Genomic DNA, 14036 nt, shown 5'->3' on the forward strand with positions numbered 1-14036 from the left:
ATTGCCTACCTTCCAAATCTATAACCCTAAAATATTGATTGGTTAAAAGGTAGTGGATAAAGATTAGCACAGCAGCAGATTACCCTAATCAAATAAAAAGACTATTAACAGAGCTGCTCACAGTCCTGAAGATGTTGGTTTGAAATACAGATGTCTTAACCAAAGTGCTATGTCTCATTTTCTGAATGCATTTTTGAATGCATTTAAATAAATTACTGAATAGAAAGAAAGAAGAGAAAAACTCCACATGCTCCAGACATTAAATTTCCATTTATAATAAAATTATTTCATGCCTTTCAGTAAGTAGTTGGAACTTTTAAAGATCTATTCCATTGGATAGTACAAAGTCAAGCAGTGGATTCTCAGCTTAGGAGGCTCCATAAAATCACATGTGTGATTTTAAACCTGTTAGGTTAATTTGGAGCTGTAGGATCCTTTGGAAAACCATCCCTGCTTCAGACCAGCAGGGTTCAAGTGGCTTTGAATTTGTCACAAACATTTTATTTAGCTTATTAGCGTTCCATAGGAGTAAGCTACCGGGAATACCGCTTGGAAAAGAGCAGCATTTGTCACTAACGTTTTTAGCGTACAGTGGGAATTTTTATCCAGCCAAAGGCTGCGCTGTGCTTTATTCCCTTGGAAGAATTTCCCATTGAGTGACGGCTGAGCAGGGTTTGAGCTAATAACCCATGCCCTGGGTTATTGGAGGCACAGAGACAGAAAGGGCGGGTAATGTATTAATTTTCATCACTTATGGACAATACTATTAAATTACTGACTCTTGTTGAAATAATGTGTCACCGATTAATAATGTCATTTCAGCTTCCCAAACTTTCCTACCTAAAAACTTTAATTCAGAAAGAAAAGATATAAAAATACGTGAGAGAGGTTTTGGCGCTCTAACTCATAGGTACGGAGGACTTTTGTTTTTGTTTGAAATCGCACCTAATTTTAAGTTGCAGTGTAAATGAGGTTTTAAAAGTTTTTAACAGTGATGCGGATAAATTTGGAATTAAAATTGAGATCTGAAATGTTGTGTTGCTCCACTTTTAAAAATAAGTTTCCTTCTCATTTGCAATTAAAATGCCTAGAATCTGCATAAAATGTGTGAAATTAGAGATAATTGAAATACAGTAGCTATAAATATGTCTACTCCATTTGAAAAATAAATAAAATGTCCACTAAAAGTGTGCGAAAGCCATACCCCTTCTCTTGTTTCTCACATTTGGATCTCTGGCGTTTTTCACACTTTTATAGCTAATTTTTATTGCAAAACAATATGTTACATTTGTAGCCGTTGTGGGAATGCAGAATAGCCTCTGGCAGCTCTGTAAAAAATGGAATGTTGGGAACACATTTAGAAGAATATAGCTTTCAATTTCATCCCCAGCATTGGTGTCATGGAATCATATTAAGTGTGATCTAACAAAAAAAAAAGGAGGGGAAGAAAAGAAAAACAAATGTTATGGAAAATAATTTAAATCAGCTATTATTTAAAGTATGTTCATTTCCCCTGTTTGGATGTTTTCATAGAGTAAGTTGTGATGTAGTGAGTTTTCCAGGAGTGAGACTCCAAGCTCAGGTTGGGGCCGTTCCCTGGAATGAGGTGAGCACACACTGCCCAGTGCTGCAGAGGGTCAGTGGGCCCTGGGCTGGGAGCCTGGAGGAGCATTCTCCATTATCAATTATTCCTTATTAACCTGGGCTCTCGGCAGTGTCTGCCACTGGAATGGAGCAGCATCTCACATGCAAAAATTGTAAAGAGCTTCTCTAACTTCAGCCTTGAAACATGGAAAAATGTTATTCCTATAACGCCCTGTGCATCCTTCTTAGTGAAATTGCACTGTGCTGTCCTGTCATTTCCAATGCTGTGTGTGTTTCTATTCCTGAGGAACACCAATCAACTCCCAAAGAGCTGCTTAGGTGGGGAAATGGGCAGCTTTTCAACTGCTCTGCATCCAACACAAGCACACAACCGCAATTTGCCGTAATTCCCACAAAACTGAATTGAAAGGCCTGGGTGAAGGTTACTCCTCAGTGCTCCCCATCCTGGGATATTATTTCTGGAAGCCCTGCTTTCTGGAGGCGTGCCTTGCACAGGGAATTATGCCAAAACAAAAGAGTTTCCGTGCAGGTATTATCCTGGGGGCAACAGGAATTCAGCAAGTTTTAATGTTGATGGCTCCTTCAGTAGTTCTCTTCCCTGCTGCAGAGAGTACCACAAGGGACTTTGTTGCACCCAGGCTTGGGAATTAAATATTTTTTTCCCCTACTTTGCTCTTTCCCCCCGCCCTAAATGTATTTATCGATAAATCACAATACTGTATTTTCAGCAGAGGTGTGGATGTGTGCTGGACTCAGGTGCCTCTCTTCAAATCTTACACAATTCCTGATTTGGGGATTAGAATTACAAGGAGGAGGCAGATTTCCAGGATGTGTTTGAGGAGTGCTGAAACGTTAATGCATTAAGACTGAAACGGTGGGATTTAAATCACTACATTGAGCAGCACATAGTACAGAGGGATTGATCCCAGAAAAGTACCAGAGAGGTTGTGTCTCATACAGGCCTAACCACTATGGAGTCATTCTTCAGAGACAGACCAAGCGACAGAAGAACCACAGCCTTACCTGCAAGGTGCCTTTTCATAGGTGCTTTTTTCTCTCCTTTTAAGTTGTCCTCAAGGAAAAATAAGAGCAAAAAGTCCCTGTGCTTCTCACTGCACATCTACAGCACTTCATAAATAATAGTGGCTGTTTTAAAAGCGGGGGAAAGGCAGAGGGTTACAATGGATGAAAGCTAGTTAGTGAGTTAGCCAGATAAATGCTTAAAAGAGCAGCAGCAAAGATAATCCTGCATTTATTTCTGAGGGATTCACCAGATGACCCTTTTCTGTCTTTCCTGATCTGTGTTTCTTGAGTCAAAGGGCTGAGCAGAAACCTGGAAAACAAACCTGCAAACTTGGGGTATTGCTGTGATTTGTGATCGTCCCTCCTTCGGTTCCTCAGTTCCATTTTGGAGCATCTCAGTTAAATCTCCTGTCCAGCACGGGGTGGCTTTGGAGGGAGCTGTGGCAGAGACTCCTTGGCAGACACAGGCACTGGTTCTCTCTAAACTTACTGAGTGACATGTGCAAAATTGATCATTTCAAGAGCCTTTTGTATAACACAAAACTTCAAGCAGAGAACCCAAGGCATTTCCTTTCATCAACCTGGTTCTAATTTGATCAAAGCACGAAAAAATTCAACCCGCCTTATTTCCTGTCCAGTTCTTTTACACTTTACAGCACATTATATATCAGTCTCATATCCCTGAATTTTAAGAAGCAACCAGTTATATAATTGGATCAACAGTTGCCAGTCACTCCAGCACAGCACTGCATTATTACTAAGCTGACTATAATTTTGAAGCTCTTTTTTTTATTATGCGTATGACTATATTATCACTGTATACATATTAGGGCAGCTGAATGAGCCCCTCAAGGAAAATAAGGGTTCAAATAACACTGAGAGGGGAGAGAGATGAACAGAATTGAGGATTCGCCCCTGTTACAACCGTGGTGCCTCATGGCACAGTTCCAGGAGAAAGGAAAAGAACAGTAGCTGTGTTCTGTCTGTGAATCCTGCCCACAAATCAGAAAATTGCAATGCTGCTGAAGTGGGCCATCTTGCATGCTTAAGCAAATTAAAAATCAAATGCGTTTTCTGCTCTCAAATGTGATGGATTGCAGAGGAATTTTGCAATATATGAGTCTTTAAATCCAGTTCCTTTGCTCACAAAGCTCCCTCCTCCCCACAGACACCTGGCACACAAGTTCAAAATAAAGCCACTGTGGCTTTGCACTGCTCCTTCCTGAAGAGCTGGGTAGTTGTCATTTACATGTGACAAAAGTAAGTGCTGCTTCATGTCAGTAATTTACACAATTATGTAAGAGAGTTAAAAACGACAGGTAAATAGTAGTATTTCCCCTTGAAGCCCGGGACTGAAGCCCAGGAAGTCAGAGTTCTTTGGAAGACCTTGAACCTTGTCTCGGTAGTATCTCCTTAAATAAAAGTGAGTGACAGCCTGTTAGAAAACTCCATGTTTTATACCATTAAATTTACAGATAGGCATTGTTAGTCAAATAAGCATTTAATTCCCAGTAGCCTGAATGTTTCAATACCTTGTAGCAAACAAATACATAGAATGTACACAATAGCAAACAAATTACTGAAATATTCCATAGAGTTGACATATGAACTCATAACCTCTTAGGTAAAGGTGAATGGCTGTTAATGGAATTTTTTTATTGTAAGAACCTCCCTCCTTTTCTGTTGTTCTGTGCAATTCATTTGTATGCATTAGCTTGAAAGAATTAAACCTGTAAATCATAGCTTAGACAATAATAATAATAATATAAGGAAAACAATATGATTCTTTCTGGTTTTGCCACTCCAAACTCAGGCATTTACCTGTTTCTGTTTTGGCTTATTCTCTTTGAGCATACACACAGAGCCATGAATATTTGTAGATGTTTTTAGGTATAAATGTGTTTTGTCGGAACATACACACATGTTTCCAGTGTAGACGTTTTTAAAAGGGCATTAATTTCATAAATTTTACATATCTGTAGGCACAGGCAGACAAAAGCATACATGCATAAAAATGTAATGTCTTTCCTCAGCAGTCGGATTCTGTGCCCTACAGGACTTCACCAGGAAAACCTCACAAGCAAAATGCAGTTTTAAGCATCTTGCTGTAGTTAAAATTGCCCAGTGATTTTTTTGGACAAAGTGATGAAATTCAGGTGAAAGGGAGCCTGAATTTGGAAGTCAACAGGGTTTCTTTAGGAGGTTCTGATTTTATTTATTTTTTTGGTGGTGGCCAGCATTCCCTTCATGTCTTACTTATTTAAATCTCAGATCAGAGTAGGTACCTGGCCCTTCACACCCCTGCACCTTGTCCACAGGCTGATAAAATGAAATAAGTGTCTTATCACTTTTGCAGCCTGCTTTACAGTACAGTATTTTTTTCTTTAGCCATTCCTGCTGTGCTTTTAAGTAATGCAATAAAGCCACTTAACCACCTTCCTGTATAAAAGTGGTTGTTGTACGAGGAGCGTGGTCATCTTCGGCTGCCGCCATGTCCTTTAAAACCCCCCAGCCCAGAGACAAAGGCAGCCCCGAGCAGTTGCTGTGTGTGTGTGCAAGTGTGTGCATGCAAACAGAACTCAATCTGTTACAAACACAGAAATTGGATCAGCCGAGAAACAAGCCCTGTGCCCTCGTCCTCCCCCTCTGCCCATCCCTAGGATAATAGGAGAATTGAAATTCCTATTTCCAGACTCACTACAGATTAATATGGTTCAGCATAGATACTTATTTCTCTGATAGTTTCCCATGCATCTTCCCAGTGAAGTTGATAGAAATTACTCCAGCAGAATGCGTAAAGCAGATGTTATCCCATTAATTAGCTCTGGACCTGAGCAGGCTCAAGACTTTTCCATTTTCAGGCCGATAGGAATTGGTCCCAGTGAGCGTGCTCCATATCCACATTTAGTATCATCTCATAAACAGCACTGAAAACACAGCAGGCCCTTGATGAAGATACATTAGCTTATTTCTAATTTAAAGTTATGTTGCTTAACCTTAATGTAATTGGTCACTGGTGACCGACTGTTTGTATAGCGAGTTGATGACCAAAGAGCTGTAATAAATTATAAAACTTACTGCTTAAATAGAGGGAATGACTGTTCTGTTAAAAGCCTTGCTTGTAATAATGGTAAAATAATTACACCTCAAACGGAAGAGCCTTGGATCTGATAAAGCTACCAAGGTCTTGCAGATGGAGGTGTTTTCATTCTGCTTTAAAGGACATGTAGAAAATATAATTTTTTTTTTCCCTCTCAGTGCAGTGTCTTACGTTGCTGAATAGTCAACTTTCAAAGCTCAACCTAATATCAATTAAAAATAAATTGATAAATCAAGATACTTTCTTTTTGAGGGGTTGTGGGGATTAAAGTAATTAACCAGTTTCGGTGGTTAACAAGAAACAAAAGAAATTTGCACAAATAATTATATTCTGTACATCAATTCAAAGTCACTGCTAGACATGTGTTAGAGAGGAGTTGATTAGCTGGTAGAATAACTGGGATAATAATCAACTATGGAAGTAAGTAATTGACACAACTTTAATGTTTAATAATGAATAGCATGCCAGGGGCAAAATTAAGGGAAATCTTCTTTCTGAGACCCAGTTCAGACCTAAAACTTCTTATGTCAAATATAGCAATTACTGGAGATTCCTGATCCGCTTCTGCAGTGCTGTAGCACAAGTAACAGGTGTGGTTAAATGGCACAAGAGGCTGTATTAAATCTGGTGGTTCCTATGTGCTGCAATTTAATTTCCAGCCTTTTCCCTGCTGAAGACTTAGAGGTTGGTTTTAAAACTGCAGGAATGTAAGGAACACTTACTCTTCCATGGCTGTTCTTTGTTTCTCCAAGTGACGTTCTATTAACAACCAGTTCATTAAATCAATAAGAGTCGGGAATTAAGTGTATGATTTGCTTGTCTCAGAAGCGGTAATTTCTCTCTCTAAATATTTGCATTTAAAATTTGGGCTCCCTCCAAATGCCCTAACTTTACAATAGAGAAATCGAGTTTTGTTTTGTTTTGTTTTTTTTTTTTAATCCTCATATTTCATTTCTTACAAGGACCTTCCAATAACTTAAACTATTTACAGTGCCTCAAAGATCATTATTTCCCTGTGACTCCTCAGAGAAATATTGGAGCCACTCTATTTATTGCTGACATTAGATTTACCTTTGAAGACTGGTTTACAAAATGGAGACATTAGGATGGGAAAGTCATTGTTTTTTGTACATTGCTCAGAATGGTAAGTTTTTGTGTGTGCTGTATTAGAGTAAACACTGCTGTGGCTGCTCAGTTTGTTATGGAAACTTGAAAAGCAGATGCATTAAGGTATTTTGTTTTTAAAAACACAGGGTTCTTTAGAAGGAAAAATATAAATACTGTTTGGGGGCTTGTCACGAATGGATATTTTAAAATAACACCCCCCCCAAAGCAATGAATAAAAATGCTTTTTGGTGTTGTAAATGGAGGCAGAGAATTGCTCAACCAATAGAAAAGCAGGTGGGGTAACACATCCTGATTCTTCTAATTGAGGCTGTAAAGAAAGATGAGAGATATGTGCTCTGTTTGTGTCACAGTAGTTGTGATCTGTGAAAATAACTTCAGAGCAGCCTTTCCTAATATTAAAATGTCTCTGTTGCTGTTCAACTAAAAATCAATACAGCTCACAATTTTAATAAGGAACATGAATCTGAAAATGTGTTTAGTATCAGGTTATATAAACACACCCTAATGAGATACTATAAAATCCATCACATTAAAGGCTGGTTCCTACAAGGTATATTAGCTTAAAATGTTCAATATATTAGGTCAGTGTACAACACTACACATAACAAAGCAGGTCTGTCAAGGCAAGATGCATGTTTTGCCCCTTAAAACTGTTATGTTTTGCACATTTTATAAGGTTCTTTGAATACATGAATAAGATAAGTTATTCCCATCCCTTTCTTAAGCAATCTCAGAAATGGCTGTGACCTGAAATTGGAAATCTTGTAAACACCCATCCGAAGAAAATGTGTGCAGTTCTGTCTTAAAGAGATGGTACATGTTTAATTATCCCAACTTCTTGGAGGAGAATACTATTAACATACACATTAGCATCGTCCCATTGGTTCCTCCTGCTGCTCCACCTTAGGGGCAGCAATAGGAGCTAATCTTATTGCTCCCATGCGCATAATAATGAAATTTTGTCTTGTCTCTAAGGCGGTGTTCTTTGGTCTAAAGTACAGCAGGAAACGTTGCTTTTTTTTTGCTTTTTTTTTTTTAAAGAAAATTTCCTGACCAACTCGTTTAAAAAATATTTGAAAAATTAAAATTCTTCCTGTGTGAATGCCGGAGCCTGCGGAACGCGTTGCTTTGACTTGGGAATCAAAATTAAGCAACTGTGCAAATAAATTGCTCTGTATTCACATATGGAATACAGTGTACTGGGGCTGTGGGTGTATTCAGCTCTTTGAAAAACTGGAAGCTGTGGATTTTATGTTATTTTATCCTGCAGTGTCCATATAGGCTATTCTCAAAGAATAACATAAGAACAAACAGAGCAAGATGGGTTTAATATAAAATACCTTTGCCTTTTCCTAGCAATGTTCTACAGACTATAATGGGGAGAGGAATAAAAAAGCACAGGCAAAAAAAAATACATGTGAATTCAAGGCTACTGAATTAAGGGAGGTTGTACCAACATTTCCCCCACTGTACATTATTTGTATTCAAGGTTTTTGAAATGACATTGTAATCTGATGATGCACCAGCCTATTATATTGTCTAGCAGGACAAATATCCTTGCGTTTTCTCTGTAGAACTAACACAATTTTTCCATGTCAGAGGTGCATAATATCCTGGCGGTCATAAGGAATGATGCTATTAATCCTCTTGGGCAATCTCCAGGTCTGATTATTAGGGAAATAAATTTGCATGCTGCATATGAGCTAGGTGAATCACCGAGAGCACAAATTATATTTCCTGACAGCAAGTTAGAGAATGGAGCCACATCGCTTTTTTATCTTTTTTTTTTTCCTCTGAAAGCTATAGAATTTCAATTCATTACATGAGATTGGTTAGAATTCAAGTCTCTTTTTAAGTTGATATTAAGTTGAGTCTGTTATCTCTGTGAAGGCTAGTAGGTTCCCCTGAGTATCCACCTAATCACTACTTAAAAAAATCGAAACGTATAGTTAGTGTCATGATTTAGGTACCAGAGCCACTTTATTTATCAGTGCAGAGTGAGATAATTTCAATTTGAGGCTCTGTAGCCCTCATGAATTTAACCATTTTGAAAGCTTTTTCCCTCTCTCTCTCTCTCTCTCTTTTTCTCTCCCTGCCCCTGTCCCCCCTCCTTACTGTGCATATTGTAATAATGGTTATTCTGCGCACCTGTTTCCCCGTGCTCTGTGCATTTCTCAGACTGCTTTATCGATCACATCATATGAATTTCCTGGTATGTTTTGAAGGTTTTTTTTCGTGAGATGTTATTTGGATTTCCGTTAAGAAAATTTGGCTGTGTTCCCTGTGCCAGGGAGTACTGCCAGGCATTTCTGCTTTTCAGATCAATGATAAATGTATTTTTATTATTTTTACCGTTTGGCATCTGAGCAACCTTTTTGCATTATTAAATCTGAACAGGGAGAATGATAGTAAATGAGAGGAGAATAAATGGCTTTATGTCCCGATGTATTAATTAAGCAGACATTTATTATAATCACAGTTTTATAGATGTTATAAAAAGGCATTTTTTCATCCATGATATACATCCACGTATGATAACTTTTGTGAGCCTTTTTGGAAATGTCCAGGTTTCTCAGATTGGAAAATTGGGCTCACTGGTGCTGTGCATGCAGACAACAAGCACAAACAAGCCCTGGGGTGGTGAGTGTGGATGGATCCAGCTTGGAATTGAGTGTCTCGGTGGAAGGTGGGGGGCTGTAAATTTGTAAGGATCAGGTGCATTCCCCTGGAATTTGGGGGACTCTGAAACACCTCCTGCTCCTCACTGGAGCTGAGCCAAGCTTGGAGACACAGAGAGCCCCTGCACTGGTCAGAGCTGGGGCTGTGATTGAAACAACACAAGCCAGGTAATGTGTCTGATAATGCCAAATCTGAAGTGTTCTTAATCATTTACTTATTCATGAAGTGCAAGCAGCAGCACTGGAAGGAAAGGGATATATCTCTGACTCAGATTTCATGTGTTGCCAAATATACAGCAAAGGAAGCACTTTTAATCATCTTACATGAAACCTATTTAGGATTTGTCTATTCTCTCATCCGTTGGGTTTCTTTATGCTTCCTGAGCAGAGCCGGTGCCATTTCTTTCCAGAACAAAGGTCCTTTTGTTTGTTATCTTTTTGTTTGTTTTATTAATTTTCTGCTCAGCGTTTGAGTTGAGCTGTTTCACAGACAGGAAGTATTTCCCACATTTAGGAAAAGGAAATAGCCTTTGGAGAAAATTCAAACAAAGTCCATTGGGGAGTGACTTGCCTGTTCAGAGTGTTATTTCCTATTCCTGAATAGAAACATCAGACTTATTTTTGGCATCGAATAGCAGTGCTGCTATAAACACTAACCTCATTAATTCCCATTTTGCAGTGGACACTTTTACTGGTTACAGAGAGTGTTGCTCTCCTGAAATAGGGATAGGTGATAAAAGAAGGAAAATTTAACAAAACTGCAAAATTGCCTCTCCTGTTGCCTGTGACCTAGACAAGGTCTCTCTGATACTGCTGAGCCCCAGCAAGGAAAATGAGGGGCCTATTTAAACATGAGTTGTCTGTGATTTTGGAAGTTGTCAGCCTGGAATCCACCAGCTCCATGACAGTTCCTGTCACAGGGCTGCCTTTCCTCCACAGAGGAGGAGGAGGCTGCTGGGAGAATGATGGGTGCTTTAATGGGCACTCCTTCTGGAGCGGGGCTGGAGCATGAGGCTATCTATGTCTTTATACATTGTAATAAGAAGATAAGATCAGCTGGTGATAACGCAGAGAGGAGGGAATATAACGGTGCCCAGTTGTGCTGCTCCTCTCCAGCAGTAAATCCTAAACAGTGTGTGGATAACACCTGGCAGAAAGGGCAGGGTGGGGAGAATCACAAATGAACCAAAGGATGGCAGCTAGTAAAGTTTTATTTCAAACTTTATCTACTACTGCCCCTCATCATCACACAGTGAAAATACTCTCCTGAAAAGAGAATGAATGAGTTCTGAGCTTGAATAGACAGAAAAAAAAAAAAAAATCAAACTGAAAAGATTCAAACCAGGAGTTTCTTTGGGAAAAAAAAAAGTGTCTCCCCAGTATTTCCTTTGGATTTCAACTTGTCTGTTAAAGTCCATGGTGTGTCACGGTTTCATCTTGAAACTTGCATCTGGCAGATCTCTGCCAGCACATGAAGGAAACCTGCTTAAATCGATTGTGCCTGTAGGTTGTGTTTTGTCACACGGCCGTGTGTGCCAGTGCATCGGGATTTAGCAGGGGAGCTTCCTCTCCTGCAGTTTCTAAAACACCACAAAATCAGAGTAGTTTGCCAGCTGGAGCTTTCACCTTCATTATGGACACTGAAGGTTCACGAGTTTCATGTAAATAGGAATAAAGCAAAGCATGCACAGTGTGGATCTTGGTTCCTCAGCTGTTCCTCAGCTCTTAGGAACATGAGCAACCTGGAAATCAGCTGCTTCGGTTGAGGAAAGCAGCTACACTGCCTGAACTCTTGAGTTGCCTCTTAAGCTTAGAATCCGCAGCTGCCAATATTTTGGGTTTAGTAGGATGAAAAATCAGAGGAGGCTCTAAAACCAAGATACAGAGACGTAGCTCCTCTTCTGGTTTCTTGTTGTGAGTTTGAAGAGAAGAGGATTCATGAGGCCTCAAAGGAGCCTGTTCTGGCTGCCACTTCTGGGATATGAACAGAAGAGGCTGGCACACACAGCACTGCATCTGCCTTGCTTCTGGAGGCATCCTAAGAAAAACAGTGGAAGGGAGGGGGGAAGTCCTGAACCAACCCCAAGCAAGCCACAAAAGCCCCCAGCCCGGAATGTGCCCCCCAGGCTGGATGTGTCAGGGAAAGGCTTCCTGCATCTGTGCCGCTACCTGCAGCCATGTGTGGCTGAAGCTCTGCCTGACGTCCTGGGCGACCACTGTGTGCCATCAACTTCTGTTCAGTGACCTGTCAGAGCAGAGAAGGAATTTCACATGGCCTGAAAAACTGACAGAACAGTTCACCTTTCGGGGAAATGTAATATTTTCCGATAAGGAGCTTATGTTAGTTTTCTTAGCAAATAGCCTGAAAGCATTTCTGTCTGTGGCATTTCTAGATGTGATAAGTTGAAGGAAACATCCTTGACCATGACTTAACAAAACAGGCCATTTGTTTCATGGGGTAGCTGTTTCCAGAAATGTAAATAAATGGCAACTTAAGGATGATATAAAATAAACGATCACAGAGACAGCCCAGAGCTGCATTGTTTCAGAAAACACAAGGCACTATTTATGGAGCTGTAAACAGAGGAGTGTGTTTATTATTGCACTTGGAATTAAATCAGAAAGCCAGAAAGCCGAAGTTTTGGGAAAGATCAGCCCGCATTTCAGAAGTTCTTTGGTGGGGTTACTGCTCGTGCTGCGTGTTTGTTTTGAACAGAGCCAGCCTGTTTTGGGAGGGCAGTGGGCCTGTCTGGCAGGGCCTCATTCTGCCATTTATTTTGCCACCTCCTTGACATGAGTGAAGCTGAAGGGGGGGAGATGGTGAGCACAGCTGGGGCAGAACACATCCAGATTTCATTTTGTGTCCACGTCTCAAATATTTTTAGAGTGTAAACTGAGAGCCAAGGGTGTCTCTGTAGAAGCAGGTCCTGGTCAGAGCCCCACAGCCAAACCTTTGTGACCTTCTCTGCGGCTCATGGCTGGAGTTGGAGTATCCTGAGCCAAACCTAGTGGGATAAACAGAATCCAGGTCTGGTTTTGTGGCTGTGGTTATTCTGGGGTGGATTTAGATGTTTTCGTTCTAGGCACTACCTAGCTCTTTAAGAAGGACCCCCTAATTAAATAACCTTATTGGTAATTCTGTGCCACATGGTTTGAAATGACCACACTCTTATTAACGATCTTGGTAATTATTGGAACTATGTTTTGTAAGTCTCACCTGTACCATATGTGCCCCTCTCAAGGAAACATGCTTGGCTCATCTAATACAGTGTTGTAAACTGCCTTACACACCCCTTAAATTGAAAATGCCTTTCCCCCCACTGTTTTACTGATATTCCTAAACTATTATACCACATTTAAAAATGAATTGTGTGCAATGACATTAGAGAGGGGGGTTAGGCTTTCTGAGCTGCTACCAGTGACATATGACTGTAGTGACAGACAGTCAGCAGTATTCAAACTGAATTAATCTGAAAAAGCAGCAGACTTCAATGTGGAGTTTAGGAGGAGGCTGAGCAGCTACATATTTACAAAAGGGATGTCACTGAACCGTCTTTCTACCCAGGGATAGCCTATGGCTACTTAATACTTTTAAACCAGTAGTGGAAGGATTAAATACACCTGAAGTCAGGTCTTTGAGGCCATTTCCCTCTTGTGCTTTCTTTTCCTTACTTGAGTTGCACCTCAGCAGCTATTTTTTTGAAGCGCTGTGAGAAAGGGTGGGTATTCTGATACCTTTTATTAGAATTGCATAGAAGCAGGAGAATCCTCACAGAGACGCAGGCTCCTTTTTCTGTTGCCTTTGAAAAGTTAAGACATGTGAGGTTACACAAGACACAGACACTGCAGTGGAGGAGGAGGGATATGGTAATAAAGGTGATAGTGATACCTTAATTTAACAAATATGCAGTGCTAATTATGTAAACATGTGAGAACTCTAAAATCTTCTCATCATGTGTGTCACACAATTGAAATATTTTACAGCCTAATTCAAGATTATACTGTAATAATGTTATTTTATATTGGCTAGTTGACAAGCATAGGCCAGGGCTGTCTATCAAACAAAACTGTTGTGCCAGATTGTATCTTGGCGATAAGCACAAAAGAAGAGCAAGTCAAATTCTGTTTACATATTAATCATTGAATCAGATTTAGGTCTGTACTGAAGACACTGCTTTAGCTGGTAGCTGTAAGGGAAAAAAAAATAAACCTGTTTGTACTTGGGTGGGCCGTATTTTGAACAAGGTAATTTCTATAGAAAGCTGCTACAAAGCTCCACATCCCATTTTGCAAATGTACCTAAGAGATGAGCTTCCATTCTGAGGCATTTAGGTGGCAGTAGCTTTTCTCTTTTATACTTTTTAAACTTTTCCCACCCCCTTTTTTTGCTCACAGACATTGGGATAGATGCATTGAAATCTATCGGGATTCTGACACCATAGCTGATTATAGAGTTTTGTTTTGTACCTTTGTGTTAACAGGATGCTCTCATGTACAAAACA

General features: G+C 39.9%; 1 long non-coding RNA gene across 2 annotated transcripts in view; it reads left to right on the forward strand.

Annotated features, from left to right (window-relative positions):
* The window catches only part of LOC148184551 (uncharacterized), a 194531-nt gene that overhangs the window by 100838 nt on the left and 79657 nt on the right, over positions 1–14036 (forward strand). The gene's annotated exons all lie outside the window — the stretch shown is intronic.

This window comes from Pseudopodoces humilis, chromosome 3 (assembly GCF_049639895.1).
Source record: "Pseudopodoces humilis isolate 2021_Gansu_Grassland_sample_001 chromosome 3, ASM4963989v1, whole genome shotgun sequence".
NCBI lineage: Eukaryota > Metazoa > Chordata > Aves > Passeriformes > Paridae > Pseudopodoces > Pseudopodoces humilis.